At 40.0% G+C, this 15,215-nt stretch overlaps 1 protein-coding gene across 1 annotated transcript in view; it reads left to right on the top strand.

The window, feature by feature from the left end:
* LOC136866572 (glutamate receptor ionotropic, delta-1) overlaps window positions 1-15,215 on the top strand; it is a 295,948-nt gene that overhangs the window by 107,977 nt on the left and 172,756 nt on the right. The gene's annotated exons all lie outside the window — the stretch shown is intronic.

Below are 15,215 nucleotides of genomic sequence, written 5' to 3'. Positions count from 1 at the left end.
CTACAAAAACCACTACCAGATCTTTCGAGAGATGATTCTGTAGTACACGTTTCAGACTCCGGATTTGATCAGCGCACCATTTTCCCTTCATAAATCCCGCTTGATACTCCCCTAGTTGGTGGTAGTGGTTTAGACAGTGTCTTATGTGTTACAGGTGTGATGGAAATGCCGCGGTAGTTGTTAGGATCTGCTCTATCACCTTTCTTGTGTAGAGGATGAACGATAGTATTTTTTCACTCTTCAGGGATTACCTCCATTTCCCATATCTTTTCCATTTCGCACCTTAAAATTGTGATTTCGATTTCTCGACCATTTCAGCATCTCTGCTGTGACAGAGTCCTCTCCTGCAGCTTTGTTGCTTTTCAAGTCTGTAATTATTTCACGGAGTTCTTTTTCGTCAGGGGGCATTGAGTTTTCATAAATAAATAAATAAATAAATAAATAAATAAATAAATAAATAAATAAATAAATAAATAAATAAATAAATAAATAAATAAATAAATAAATAAATAGAAGAGAGAAAGCAAGAATGGCTAAAATGGAACCGTAACAAAAGTCTGGAAAACCATAAAAACTTCTTAGAAGTTAGGAAAACTGCCACTAAAATTATCAGGAACACCAAGAGGCAGTACAATAAAAATATCATTGAACAAGCAGAGAGGGATTTTCAAAGAAACAACACTAGAGACTTCTACCAAACTTTTAAATCTCAAATAACACCCTACTCAGCCCCTACACTTCACCTTCGGGGAGCTGACGGAAAGCTGAAAATGAACAATGAAGAGTGCACCACAGTTCTAGCAGAGTATTTCAACAACCTTCTAAATTCAAGGGAACCCAAGGAGAAACTGCATTTCGAACCTCAGAATGTTACTAAGTCGGACTCTCTCCCACCAACAAAGGGGGAGATCCAGAAAGCCATTTCAGAATTGAAATGTAACAAAGCAGCGGGTGAATATGGAATCATAGCAGAGCTCTGGAAATACGCTGATGAGGAGTCAATCCAAAGTATCCATGAAATCATATCAAACATCTGGGTGACAGAAGCGTTACCTAGCGACTGGACCTCAGCTATCATCCACCCGTTACACAAAAAAGGCGACAAATCAGATCTCAACAACTACAGAGGGATTTCCCTTGTATCAGTGACGTACAAGATACTCTCCAAAGTATTACTCACAAGAGTAGAGGCTCAACTAGACTCCTGCATCGGAGAGTACCAGGCTGGGTTTCGCAAGTCAAGGTCATGCGCCGAACAAATCCTGAACCTCAAAATCATCATCACTTACAAAAACCTAAGCGCCTCACCCTACGTGGCAACATTTGTTGACTTTCAGAAGGCCTACGATTCAGTAGATAGAGAGTCACTCTTCCAGGCACTTGCTGAACTGGGACTAGATAAGAAAACCTTGAATCTAGTGAAAGCAACTCTTACCAACACTACAGCCAGAATCAAATTCAGAGGGGAACTGTCCCAGAGCTTTGAGATCAAAACAGGTGTTAGACAAGGGGATGGCCTATCTCCAATCCTCTTTAATTGCCTACTTGAGAAAGTCATTCGTGAGTGGACGAAAATGCTAAAGGATGGCTCTGGATTGAGAATTGGCTACAAGAAAGATAAGTTAACAGTTAACTGTTTAGCCTTCGCAGACGACCTTACACTCCTGGCATCCAGTGTGGAGGAAGCTATCCATCAACTATCCTCTCTCGACCACATAGCAGCTAAAGTAGGGCTGAAGATCGCCATCAACAAAACACAGTTTATCACCAACATCAAAGATGCACCCAAATCAGTCCCACTGGGGGACAAAACAGTACAAAGGACTAACTCCTTCAAATACCTAGGAGAATGGATAACCCCAAACATGAATGAAGATCAGGCCATGAACAGCAGATGCATCAAATTGGAAAATGCCTACCACCTATGTAAGAGTATGTACAAATCCAAATCCCTCTCACTTAACCTCAAAATTAGGCATTATACTACTGTAGTGAGGCCATCAGTACTATACGCCTCAGAATGCCTAAACATGGTAAGAAAAGGGCAACTTAGAAAACTGGAGCTGAAGGAAAGGAAGATCCTGAGAAAAATCATGGGCCCTATTAAAGAAGAAGGCAAGTACAGAATCAGGCACAACAACGAACTGTACCAACAACTGGAGAGCATTACAACATCTATGAGGAAGAGGAGATTGAACTTCTATGGTCATATCATGAGAATGGACAATCAGAGGCTCACCTCCAGAATCTTCCACACCATCTCTAGAGGGAAAGCGACTAATGCCAAGTGGGCAAGACTCGTCAGAAAAGACCTTCAAGAATTGGACATTGCTCCCAGTGAAATTTATGACAGGAATAGGTACAGAACGTTGATCAGAACATCAAACTCTCTCCAGTCAATAAGAGAAAAAACAGTACGTCCGGGAGGAGGTGTGAAATGGACCCAGGAGCGAAAAGACTTTCACAGTGCAAGGATGAAGGAGTACTGGTCAAAGAAGAAAGCTGCTAGAGATAAGAACCACGTGGTCCATAGCAGGCCCAAACGGAACTAAATAAATAAATAAATAAATAAATAAATAAATAAATAAATAAATAAATAAATAAATAAATAAATAAATAAATAAATAACTTCGCAATGCTAATAGTGTTCCTTAAATTATGCTTTTCCCTGTTTTCTTATCACACTATCTTTTATTTGTGTCATGTAGTGAAAGAAAATTTGAAGCAAGTCAGAAGAAAATGAAAAAATGTACGTCTGGGAAACTTAAAACTGAATACGCTGCCTAAATGGTTAGTCCTATTAAACAATGGACCTTACCAAGTGTATCTGAAATTCGATATCCCAGAAAAAAATGTTTATATAGGTTTTCTTCGTAACTCCCAATGCGTGCATTACTTCACTTAGAATTCTGTGTACAATATAGAATTCCGTAGTTATTATAAAATAGAAAGAAACGTACGAATGGGAAGAGGAGAAAAATGGATAAATTTTGAGTGATCTAATGAATAAACCTGCTGCGAGTGGACGTGGAAAAATGGACGAAAAATACTGTTCTGAATGTTACTGTGCACGAATTTTACATGAACTAAACAAGGTGGACATAAAAATTGGATGGAATATAAGATCTGAATCATTTTTCATTATCCAATAATTTATTCTAATACCTGAAATATTTTTTATTTATTTTACTTATTTTATTTGGTGACAATTTTTAAATGTCACGTGCCGTTAGCAGTGGGAGATAAATTCAAATCCACGTGCATAAAAATACAGTAGAACGTTCAGTATGAAAAATGTGTTTGTATGGCTGCGACAGCAACTAAGATTGATTCAGGCTTGTCACAGTTGGTGTTGTAAGCACTGTTAAGATAAGACAAGTAAAAACAACAGTTTCTTATGATAGAGATCGGTGATCAATAACCAGTATGACATACGTTTTGTGAGGAAAACGAAGTGGAATGTGTCTACTTTGTTGCCATAAAAGATAAATCTAACCCGTGGCCTACAGGCTATAAGGGGCATTGGATCGATCAAGACGCTTACAGCCCAGCAAGATGCTCTGCTGATATTGGATTATCACGTGGACAGCTTGACGTGTCTGTGAGCCTCACGGTTCTTTATCATCCCGATGTACTGATGCTGGGGTCATAGTACATATCTACGGTTTTCTCCTTTTTTTACTAGGGGCTTTACGTCGCGCCAACACAGATAGGTCTTATGGCGACTATGGGATAGGAAAGGCCTAGGAATTGGAAGGAAGCGGCCGTGGCCTTAATTAAGGTACAGCCCCAGCATTAGCCTGGTGTGAAAATGGGAAACCACGGAAAACCATTTTCAAGGCTGCCGATAGTGGGATTCGAACCTACTATCTCCCGGTTGCAAGCTCACAGCCGCGCGCGTCTACGCGCACGGCCAACTCGCCCGGTACGATTTTCTCCTTCCGGTTGTAAGAGATGACTAGAGTTCTAAGCGTGGGAGAGTAGTTTGACAACTATGAAGTCCTTAGCTGAGTGTTATACATAGCTCACACCCAGAAGGGGAGGAGGAAACGAAAATAAACTTTTCTTGTTGACAGGGTATGTGATGTTATTTCAGTGATTTCAAAATCGGGTCAAGTTCACAAAGAACTTCGCAGTACGAGCCCACTTATCAGTGCGACGGTGCGGCGTAGATGCATGCTCTGATTCGGTGGGGAAGAATGTCAAAAAGCCGTAGTACCCTCTCCTGAGAAAAACTGATCTGGAACTGTTTTAACTGCTCCTTGATATCCGTCAAACTGGCACATCTTCTATCGGGGGCAGATCTGGGGATCTTGCTGGTCACGGTAGTACGCAGACAGTTCATAGAGACACGTGCCGTGCGAGGACGAGCATTGCTCTGTTGAAAACTAGCACCACGATACTGTCACATCAGAAGTAAGACATGGGGATGGAGGATGTCCATGACCTACCGTTGTGCAGCCAGATTTCCCTCAATAACTACCAGCTGTGACCTGAAGTCAAAGCCGATAGCTATCCACACCATGACACCAGGAGTAACACCGGTGTGAGAATGGGACTTCTCCTCAGGTCTCCGCAATGCTCGCAGACGATGGTCATCCGGGATAGCGCAGAACCGCGATGCATCACTGAACACAATGCGACGCCATTCATCAGCAGTCCATGCTTCCTGGTCACGGCAACACTCCAAACGCGACCGTTTGTGTTGTGGTGTTAACGGTGGCCTACGGATGGAACGGTAGTTCTCTAGTCCAGTAGCTGATAGTCTCCGAACAATGGTGCTGGATGACACAGAATGTCGCAGGGAGTCCGTTACTTGTTCTCGAATGGCAGGCGCAGATATGAAGGGGTTGCGATGAGGTTGCTGCACAACTCGACGATCCTTCCTTGTGATGATCACACGTTGTCGACCGGAACCTTGACAACAAGTATGCCTGCCCACACGTTCCTATACAGTCCGAAATCGGGCCAACGTCACATTGTAATTCCTTACAAATTAGTTATTGCATGATTCGGCCTGTCGAGCAAATGTAGACCCACAATGAGGCCCCTTTCAAACTCTGTCAGGTGCTGATAATGTTGTCTCACACGAGTACGCGGCATCTCCGTATCCTTCACAGTGATCAATCAACATCTGACGCCGTTCACAACCCTTATATACCCTGCCAGAGGTCGTGACAACATGCACTCTGGTGACCGTTCTACCTGTCAATGGTGTGCACGAACATTTCTTCTGGGTACTTCAAATTGTTTTTCAGGAACTGTACTTCCACATACATATCGCTCCTGTTTGAACGTTTGAGTTTGAGAGTCCTAAGAGGTCTTCCATTTTCATACCTTTTGTGGTCCTTCCCATTCCTTGCCGGGAACTTCATTCTTCGATCAACTGGATGCCTTCCCTTTTCACTCTTGATTAGCCCGAAATGGGGCTACTAATCACTACCCCAATACTCACGACAAGTGTCGGAAAGGAGGAAATAATAAATAAAGGCGTGTGGCCTTCACGAAGGCCTGTTGAATGTGGTACTGAAGACCTGCCCGTCTGTGAGGATAGGGCTCTACGTATATTGAAGATGCCACCCACCCACCCAGGTCCGAGCCATCGGAATTAACCAATGAAGGTTAAAATCCCCTACCTGCCTGGGAATCGAATTATGAACCCCTTGGGGTAAAGTACAGCACACTAACCATTCAGCACGAAGGAGGACAAAGGATGAAGTAATGCATCGCGAGTGAACATGTGCACTTCGCGAATAATTTTTCAGCTGGCCTACTAAGACACTTTTTTTACAATTTGCCTTACGTCGCACCAACACAGGTTTTATGGCGACGATGGAGTAGGAGAAGGGTACAGTAGGAAGGAAGTGGCCTTGGCGTTAATTAAGGTACAGCCCCATTATTTAACTGGTATGAAAATGGGAAATCACGGAAAATCATCTTCAGGTCTGCCGACAGTGGGGTTCGAATCCACTTTCTCCCGAATGCAAGCCCACAGATGCGCGACCTTAACCACGTGGCCATTTCGCTCGGTCGTCTACAAAGAGTAATGTGAGGGAAAGTGATTGAAATCTATTTGGGCCGATTTCAGAAAAGATTACTAATTACGCACCATGTTCGATTTCAGATATAATATTCAGCGGGTGTTTAGTTAGACGTCGTATCTATATTGATGCAACTCTTGGCTTGTCGCAACCAATGGAATTCGTCGGTGCGCGTGCGAAACATCATTCAGCTATAGTGAACAAATATGGCCAAACATGAGCATAACTTGCCCACAGACAAGAAAAAAGTGAAAATGAAACCTCATAATATTATCGCGAGTGAGGTGGCACTCCAGCGTAAGAGGAATTGTAGCTTTGATTACAGTGTGGTTACGGTAAGTGAAATCTAAATAGCAACGTCGAAGGGAAGATTTAAGTATAATACTGTGTAAGCGAATGAGTAGTAGGGGCCTTATACATGCAGCTTGCATTCTGGAGATCGTAGATTGGAAACGTACAATCGGTGGTCCTGAAGATTTTTTTCTTTAGTTTTCCCATGTTTACTCCAGGCTGTTATTATGACCAAGGCTCTTCCTTCCCAGTCCTCTTATCTCATAGTTGACGAACACTTATCTGAATTGGCGCTACGAGTAACCGAAAAAGAAACCCATGAAAAAGCCTGTCTTGAAGAGAAACATAGCCCATGTCGGCAAGTGTATACCGGTTGAGTCCGTTGCGCCTGAATATTTCTGTTGTCAGGCAGCCCAGTGAACATCGGTGGTGTGATGGTCAATTCTCCTTTGCAGTATAGCAAGTTGTAGTCGCCTTTAAGCACTTACTGCATCATCACACCAAGACTTTTGCAAAGCTTGAATGTGATAGGTATTTACACAGTACATCAAGCTGTCGTACGGTTATGTAAAAAGTACGTGCCAGTTATAAGCTTTCAGTAGGATACGAAATTAACGCTAAATCGATGGCATAGTGATAGAAGACGTGTGCGAGTTTATAAAATGGCAAGTAGTTTTACACCCAGAACGCTTTCTGATAAGTTCGAGACAAGAGTCATGTCATGTCATGGAGGAAGCAGAGACGTGCTTACGCATGTGCCGTTGGTAACTGGGTTCGAATTCCACGAGCGCTAAATATTTTTATTTACATTTGAAGATTACAGGATCAAGTACAAAGCCATTCGTCCCACATTCAACGTATAGCATACAGCATGCATATTCAATGTGTACTGTCCTGACACTTGGTGTAGCCTAGCAGTGCTGGTCATTTCTTCGCTAGGTATTCAACAGATGGGTATGTTGACACGCTCCTCATGTGCGGTGAAGCAAGACAGAACACGCAGGAGGCACAGCACCTCTATGTATGTTCAGTCCGTCAGCGATGCCGCTGGTGGGATCCTCAACAGCTCTGCCATCAGCTGTCATAGATGGCCTAGGCATCACTGAAGAGGCGTACTAGGGAAATGAAGAGTGATGTAACTTCCCGTTGCAGGGACTGGCTGCATAAGGATTGGCATTACCAGCATCGCTCTTACCTCAGTCACTTTCATATTGTCAAAGCCAAGGATAAGACAGAGACAGATTTATGAAAGTAACAAAATTGCTCTAGCCTATACTAGAAGACGTAGTGCACCGTAAACACTAGGCCCTGCCAGCAATGGCATACAGCACCTGTACCACAAAATATTTCCACACAGAAGACAATAAATAAATAAATAAATAAATAAATAAATAAATAAATAAATAAAGAAAGAAAGAAAGAAAGAAAGAAAGAAAGAAAGAAAGAAAGAAAGAAAGAAAGAATCCCAAGACGTAAGGGTATTCGGATATATTGGATTTGTGGGTGATTCTCGAAGTATAAAATACGAATAAAATTATCAGGTTCAAGTGGGATGTGAACACACCTACCTACCGCAGTTGTATTAGCAGCACTCATATTAACCTTCGACACCACGACGACTACAGCTAGCAGCTCACCGGAAAGCGTACCAGATGGACAACTACTTCCGCTTCACAAATGCACATACGTTTTCTATCGGTATACCAATGCTTTTTGCGCTCATTTCCTACTCTACTGAAAGCTTACAACTGAGACGTGATTTTATATTGCCACATCACAGTTTGATGCATTGTGTAAAAAACCTTCACATATTTAAAAAAATGTTATTTAATTTATTTTCCACTATCTACTTTTACGGTTTCTGGAGACGCCGAGGTGCCGAAATTTAGTCCCGCAGGAGTTATTTGACGTGCTAGTAAATCTACAGACACAATGCTGATGTATTTGAGGACCTTCAAATACTACCGGACTGAATCAGGGTAGATCCTGTCAAGCGTTCGTCCCAAAACTCACGAGTTTCAAAACTCACGAGTCTCAAAACTCACGAATTCCAGGAAAAGGATTTATAAGAGCAAGTTTCTTTACCTTGGCCAATCTCAAAACTCACGAATTCCAGGAAGAGGATTAGTAAGAACAGGTTTCTCTACCTGGGCCAGTCTCAAAACTCACGAGCAGGGCCAGTTCTTCTTTAAATGGATAAATGTCCACCCTATTAGTGATGGGATAATGGAATACTTTTAATAATCCAATAACTTCTATCCGATTATTTAAATAATCGAATGAATAATCAAATCAAATAATGGAATGAGTTTCATATATCATTCAGTTATATGCGCCATGAATAAATTTTTCTCTTTAAGTGTGTCGGGTAGATAATCGACTGAAATAAGCGAATAGATGAACTCTTACGAAAAATAGAAACACGCCTTTTTTCCAAATGAATCTCCAAATGTTGAAACTAAATGAGTGAATTAACTGTCTTGATGTATATCTCTAAATAAAATGCCTTATTGAAGTAAATGCCGCCTTGGCCGCATAATGGATCTAAGCCCCAGTACTACCAACTGACAGTTTCTTTTTACTGACAGCGGGCAATATACCTACTTTAATTTGATGTTGTCCGGTTTTATTCATGAATAGTTAGCATGCTGGCCTTGGGTCCAAGGGGTCCAGGGGGTCCCGGGTTCGGTTTCTGGTCGGGTAGAAGATTTTAACTTTCATTAGTTAATTCCTGTGGCTCGGGGACTGGGTGTTCGTGCCGTCTTCACAATTAGACTTCACCTTAGGTAGGGCCTCATCCTCACAGATGTGCAGATCACCTGTACGGCGTCAACTCTAAAGACCTGCAGCAGACCTCCCCGGAGGCCACACGCCATTATTATAAATTTATGTGAAAGGGAAAAAATATATTATATTAGCTTTAAGACAACAGCAAAATATCTTTTTTTTAAATTATAATTATACACCTCTGTCTCTTTCATTCACCACTCATTATTTTACCCCTGTGGGTTGGGGAGGCAGAATAACATCCACAGTACCCACTGTTTGTCGTAAAAGGCGACTAAAAAGGGGCCCCAGGAGCTCTTAAATTATTTAAGAGAAGACTAGATAAACAACTGATAGGCAATCTGCTACCTGGGTGACTGCTCTAAATGCATATCAGTAGTGATTGTTTGATTGATTGATTGATTGATTGACTGATTGAGCAAGAGAATGTGGGCTGGCGACCTCGGGGCCCTTTGCTGAATCCGGGCATTGCTTCCACCCACTTGTGGCAGTCTACTTGCTTTCATCTATCCTTAGTCAATTCTTGTTCTTTTCCGAACCCCGACAGTATTAGGTTTCCCGTTAAAACAGTAATAACCACCACCAAGTCCGGCTCCATGGCTAAATGGTTACCGTGATGGTCTTTGGTCACAGAGGTCCCGGGTTGGATTCCCGGAAGGGTCAAGAATTTTAACCATCATTGGTTAATTCCGCTGGCACGGGGACTGGGTGTATGTGTTGTATTCATCATTAGTTCATCCTCATTACGACGCGCAGGTCGCCTACGGGAGTTGAATCAAAAGACCTGCACCTGGCGAGCCGAACACTCCCGGCATTAAAAGCCATACACCATTTCATTTTACAGTACCACCACCAACATTAATTGTTTTCAACCCTTACTGGTTTGTATTGACCATTTGCACTTTTTCTTGGAGTGGGAAAGAACCAAAATCACTAAATATCACCATCATCATCGAACTGGAGTCTCTTTGAAGTCATTTAGCGAAATCATTTCAAAGATAGCGACCAACGACTTCGCCATATTTTATAGAAAATTCTGACGCATTTTAATTTACGACTTCAGAAATTTGGTGAGCCAAGTAACGAATACTATAGCATTGCACTTCGCGTAACCGCGTGGGCGCGTGATGCAATATATTAATCTTTGCATTTTATGTAATGGCATCTGAGTGCACGACTCATTCATACGTGAGCAGCATGAGTTCGCTTTATTCTCGGAAAGCTTATCAGAGACCGTTCGTCCTACCCGTGCACTTCCTGTAAGGGGGTGGAGATAGGTGATTTTAATTTCCCTGTGATGAGATTGATGAGTTGATGACGTTAGAATTACTTTTCGTGCCATTATTTCGAAAGCGTTCACTATCTATTTGCCCCAATCATTCGAATGGAATTTCAAATGAATACTCGAAAAAATAATCGAATCGAAGAAATACTGTAACTGAATAAACGAAATATTAAGCAAATGGATTAATAGAATAAAATTAAATAATCGAATAAGCGAATAATTTGTATTCGAGTTTTCAATCACTACAACCTACCCACATAACGAATACGCGACAGGGGGTTGAGAAACCCACGGACGCCATGGACCCGCGCGGATAACCGCACTCGGCCTTTCAAATGAAGGCCTAGTTCCATAAGCCGCTGTAAAGCTTTGTCTTTTTCAATGCATTTTATTTTTATGTATTTTTATATTTTTTTACTATTTATATATTTCTGTCAATTGGTTTAGTATGCTTAATTTGGTTCAATTGGTCTTTTTCCACTATTTCCATTACTTTTATCTACACATTTACATGATTAATTTAACAAGAAAAGATTTACTTTCTGTCTAACCCATCTTAAGGATGAAGGAAGTGACTCTCAGAAATGCACCTACATCTCTTGTCTCCTCATATTTTTTTGTGTGTTTCGTTCGATCCTCTTATCAAGTTGGTAGTGTTTCTTTCTTCTTTTTTAACCCTCTAGGTTCAACTCAATCCTCATAATCTTCTTATCTGATTTCTCAGCTTCTTGCTTAAGCCCTTTTATTAAGTCTTTTATTCGAGAGTGAGGTCTTCCCAGAACATTGTTTATTTGGTGATTCCACCCCTCCACAGAACTGTTTGTTCTGTGTCTTCTATTATAGCAGTTCCACGTTTCCACTGGAACTAGTGGATTTTGTAGCCAATGATCGACAAAATAGTAAAAAAATATCGTCAACATTTGGTCTTCGGGGGCGTTACTATGAATGTAGATCCACCCCTCGTCTACATCCTCAGGCGGCAGGAAGGCAAGTGCCGCACACATTGTATTTGTTTGTCGGACTTCCTGATTCGTTTTGTAGGCTTCAGTGAGGCCGACTTCCTGAACCTTTCGCCAGAGACTTTGACATAAATGGAAGAAGCATCCTTGCACTTTGATAGAAGGAAATACTTCTTTTATTGCTTTGATAGCGGCTGCCTCAAAGTCGACGTTTATTTCATTTGGGTTCCATTCTGGGATCTCATGTTTTATGATATTAAATAATCTAGCGTATGTTCCCGTGGTCTTATTAGGGGAGAAGAGCAAATATGACTGGTGTTATGTTTGTTTCCTCGCTGGTGCTTCCAAGATCAGCATGTATTGTATATAGCTGTGAAAACTGGCTGCTGCAACTTTTGAAAGTACCATCCATTAGAAATGTCCTATGCGCTTTGAGACATTCTCTTCCCTTTGCGCTTGAAAATATTAATATTCTTTTTCCATCCCTGTTGTCTGCAAGAATAAATGTACTGCCATCGGTCATGCGTAGAGTGTCTTCATCTAAATTAATGTCGTTTCGATGTTTTGGCTCTTTTTGGACTCCCTGGGCTTTATTTCGGTGCCTGTAGAGTGATGATTTTACACTGAAAAATTGAGGTACCCTGGTGATAAATTCATATCCTCTTTGCTGCAAGGATTCAAATTCTTCTGTGTAGACCTGTAACAAAAAATATTATTCTTACCTTCTTGTACCTAACTTATAGTAATAACCAATAGTACCAATATGTCTTAAGTACTCACTTACTCGGAACAAATATAATTTATAAACCATTTCTATTAATGCTTGTTGTTTGAAAGGGCCTAACACCTAGGTCATCGGCTCAATTTCTATTGAAACAACACAGATAACAGGCTGTTGGCTACAATGCACGAGCAGACACGCGCGCGATTTTTAACGGTCTTTAATTTCGTCTGCGGACTCTTCAAAAATAAAACCGAGTGAGTTGGCCGCGAGTTCAGGGGCAAGCAACTGGGTTCGAACCCCTCTGCCGGCAGCCCTGAAGATAGTATTCCGTGGTTTCCCATTTTCAGACCAGGCAAATGCTGGGGCTTTACCCCAATTAAGGCCACAGCCGCTTCCTTCCCACTCCTAGTCCTTCCCTATTCTATCGTCGCCATAAGACCTATCTGTGTAGGTGCGACGTAACCAACTTGTAAAAAAAAGGTTTAACCTATGTAACTGATGTTCCATGCTCTTCGTAAACTCGTTTCTTGGCCTGGCTAACTGCTTTGTACACATCGAGGCTTGCTTCATCAGGTACACACTGGTGGACTGTTTCACTAAAAACACTATTGTCACTTGCAGTTATCACTTTACCGGCACACGCGGATGACAGTCTTTTATAGCAAAACCATACTGTTTCGCCCGACTTGTTCTCTCGTTGCTTGTAAAACCTATAACCATTGTACACTAAATTTATTTTACCCTTTTGTGAAGAGATGAATTGCATGTTGTGCACTGTTCGATGGCACCAAGCAAAATAACTGAATAAAGATCAGTGTTACACTTGGGGAATTTGATCTTTGGTAGGATGATAATTCCTGTTAATATTACATGGAAAATACCATTCTAAAAGTCGGTGGAAAAACATGGGTTGAAGGGAAGCGTGATTCATCGCGCAGCGCGTCCCTCCTGCAGTCATCGCAAGCACCTGTTGTCCGGAGTCGTGAATTTTGAGACTCATTAGAATGTTTACTTTAGTGACCAGTTTGTATTCGTGAGTTTTGGGACTCATTAGAATGTTTACTTTAGCGACCAGTTTGTGTTCGTGAGTTTTGAGACTATTTGTTACTAATTTTAGCCCGTGAGTTTTGAGACTCGTGAGTTTTGAGACATAACCGTACCAAGTTGGGGTCAGAAGGCCAGCACCTCAACCGCCTGAGCCACTCAGCCCGGTACACATGTTGTTGCGAAGGTGATGGGTAAGTAAGTAGTTAAGGGCAAGTGTTGGTTGGAATACGGCAAAGGAGATTCGACCATCATACCACCAGTGACGTACGTTGGGATGCCTAACAACAGAAAACGTCAGGTGCAGCGGACTCACCCGGTATGGAGAAACTGTGTCCCATCATCGATATGACTATGCATTAAACACAAGGAGGAAATGGTCCTCAGAATAATGCATTACAGTTCATCCCTACGTATGAGACAATTATACAAACAGAGAAACTCTAGAATGGAATTTGATCCAAAAAGCGGATTCTTTCCAGATTATATGCTGATTAACGCAAGGTAGGTTGTCCATTGCATTGTTAAAAGTAATCAGACACTGTCATTCATGTAACAAACAAACAAACAAACAAACAAACAAACAAACAAACAAACAAACAAACAAACAAACAAACAAACAAACAAACAAACAAACAAACAAACAAACAAACAAACAAACAAACAAACAAACAAACAAACAAACAAACAAACAAACAAACAAACAAACAAACAAACAAACAAACAAACAAACAAACAAACAAACAAACAAACAAACAAACAAACAAACAAACAAACAAACAAACAAACAAACAAACAAACAAACAAACAAACAAACAAACAAACAAACAAACAAACAAACAAACAAACAAACAAACAAACAAACAAACAAACAAACAAACAAACAAACAAACAAACAAACAAACAAACAAACAAACAAACAAACAAACAAACAAACAAACAAACAAACAAACAAACAAACAAACAAACAAACAAACAAACAAACAAACAAACAAACAAACAAACAAACAAACAAACAAACAAACAAACAAACAAACAAACAAACAAACAAACAAACAAACAAACAAACAAACAAACAAACAAACAAACAAACAAACAAACAAACAAACAAACAAACAAACAAACAAACAAACAAACAAACAAACAAACAAACAAACAAACAAACAAACAAACAAACAAACAAACAAACAAACAAACAAACAAACAAACAAACAAACAAACAAACAAACAAACAAACAAACAAACAAACAAACAAACAAACAAACAAACAAACAAACAAACAAACAAACAAACAAACAAACAAACAAACAAACAAACAAACAAACAAACAAACAAACAAACAAACAAACAAACAAACAAACAAACAAACAAACAAACAAACAAACAAACAAACAAACAAACAAACAAACAAACAAACAAACAAACAAACAAACAAACAAACAAACAAACAAACAAACAAACAAACAAACAAACAAACAAACAAACAAACAAACAAACAAACAAACAAACAAACAAACAAACAAACAAACAAACAAACAAACAAACAAACAAACAAACAAACAAACAAACAAACAAACAAACAAACAAACAAACAAACAAACAAACAAACAAACAAACAAACAAACAAACAAACAAACAAACAAACAAACAAACAAACAAACAAACAAACAAACAAACAAACAAACAAACAAACAAACAAACAAACAAACAAACAAACAAACAAACAAACAAACAAACAAACAAACAAACAAACAAACAAACAAACAAACAAACAAACAAACAAACAAACAAACAAACAAACAAACAAACAAACAAACAAACAAACAAACAAACAAACAAACAAACAAACAAACAAACAAACAAACAAACAAACAAACAAACAAACAAACAAACAAACAAACAAACAAACAAACAAACAAACAAACAAACAAACAAACAAACAAACAAACAAACAAACAAACAAACAAACAAACAAACAAACAAACAAACAAACAAACAAACAAACAAACAAACAAACAAACAAACAAACAAACAAACAAACAAACAAACAAACAAACAAACAAACAAACAAACAAACAAACAAA

This window comes from Anabrus simplex, chromosome 3, assembly GCF_040414725.1.
Source record: "Anabrus simplex isolate iqAnaSimp1 chromosome 3, ASM4041472v1, whole genome shotgun sequence".
NCBI classification, from domain to species: domain Eukaryota; kingdom Metazoa; phylum Arthropoda; class Insecta; order Orthoptera; family Tettigoniidae; genus Anabrus; species Anabrus simplex.
The sequence above is the reverse complement of the archived record's forward strand: the minus strand, read 5'-3'. Positions and strand labels throughout refer to the sequence as shown.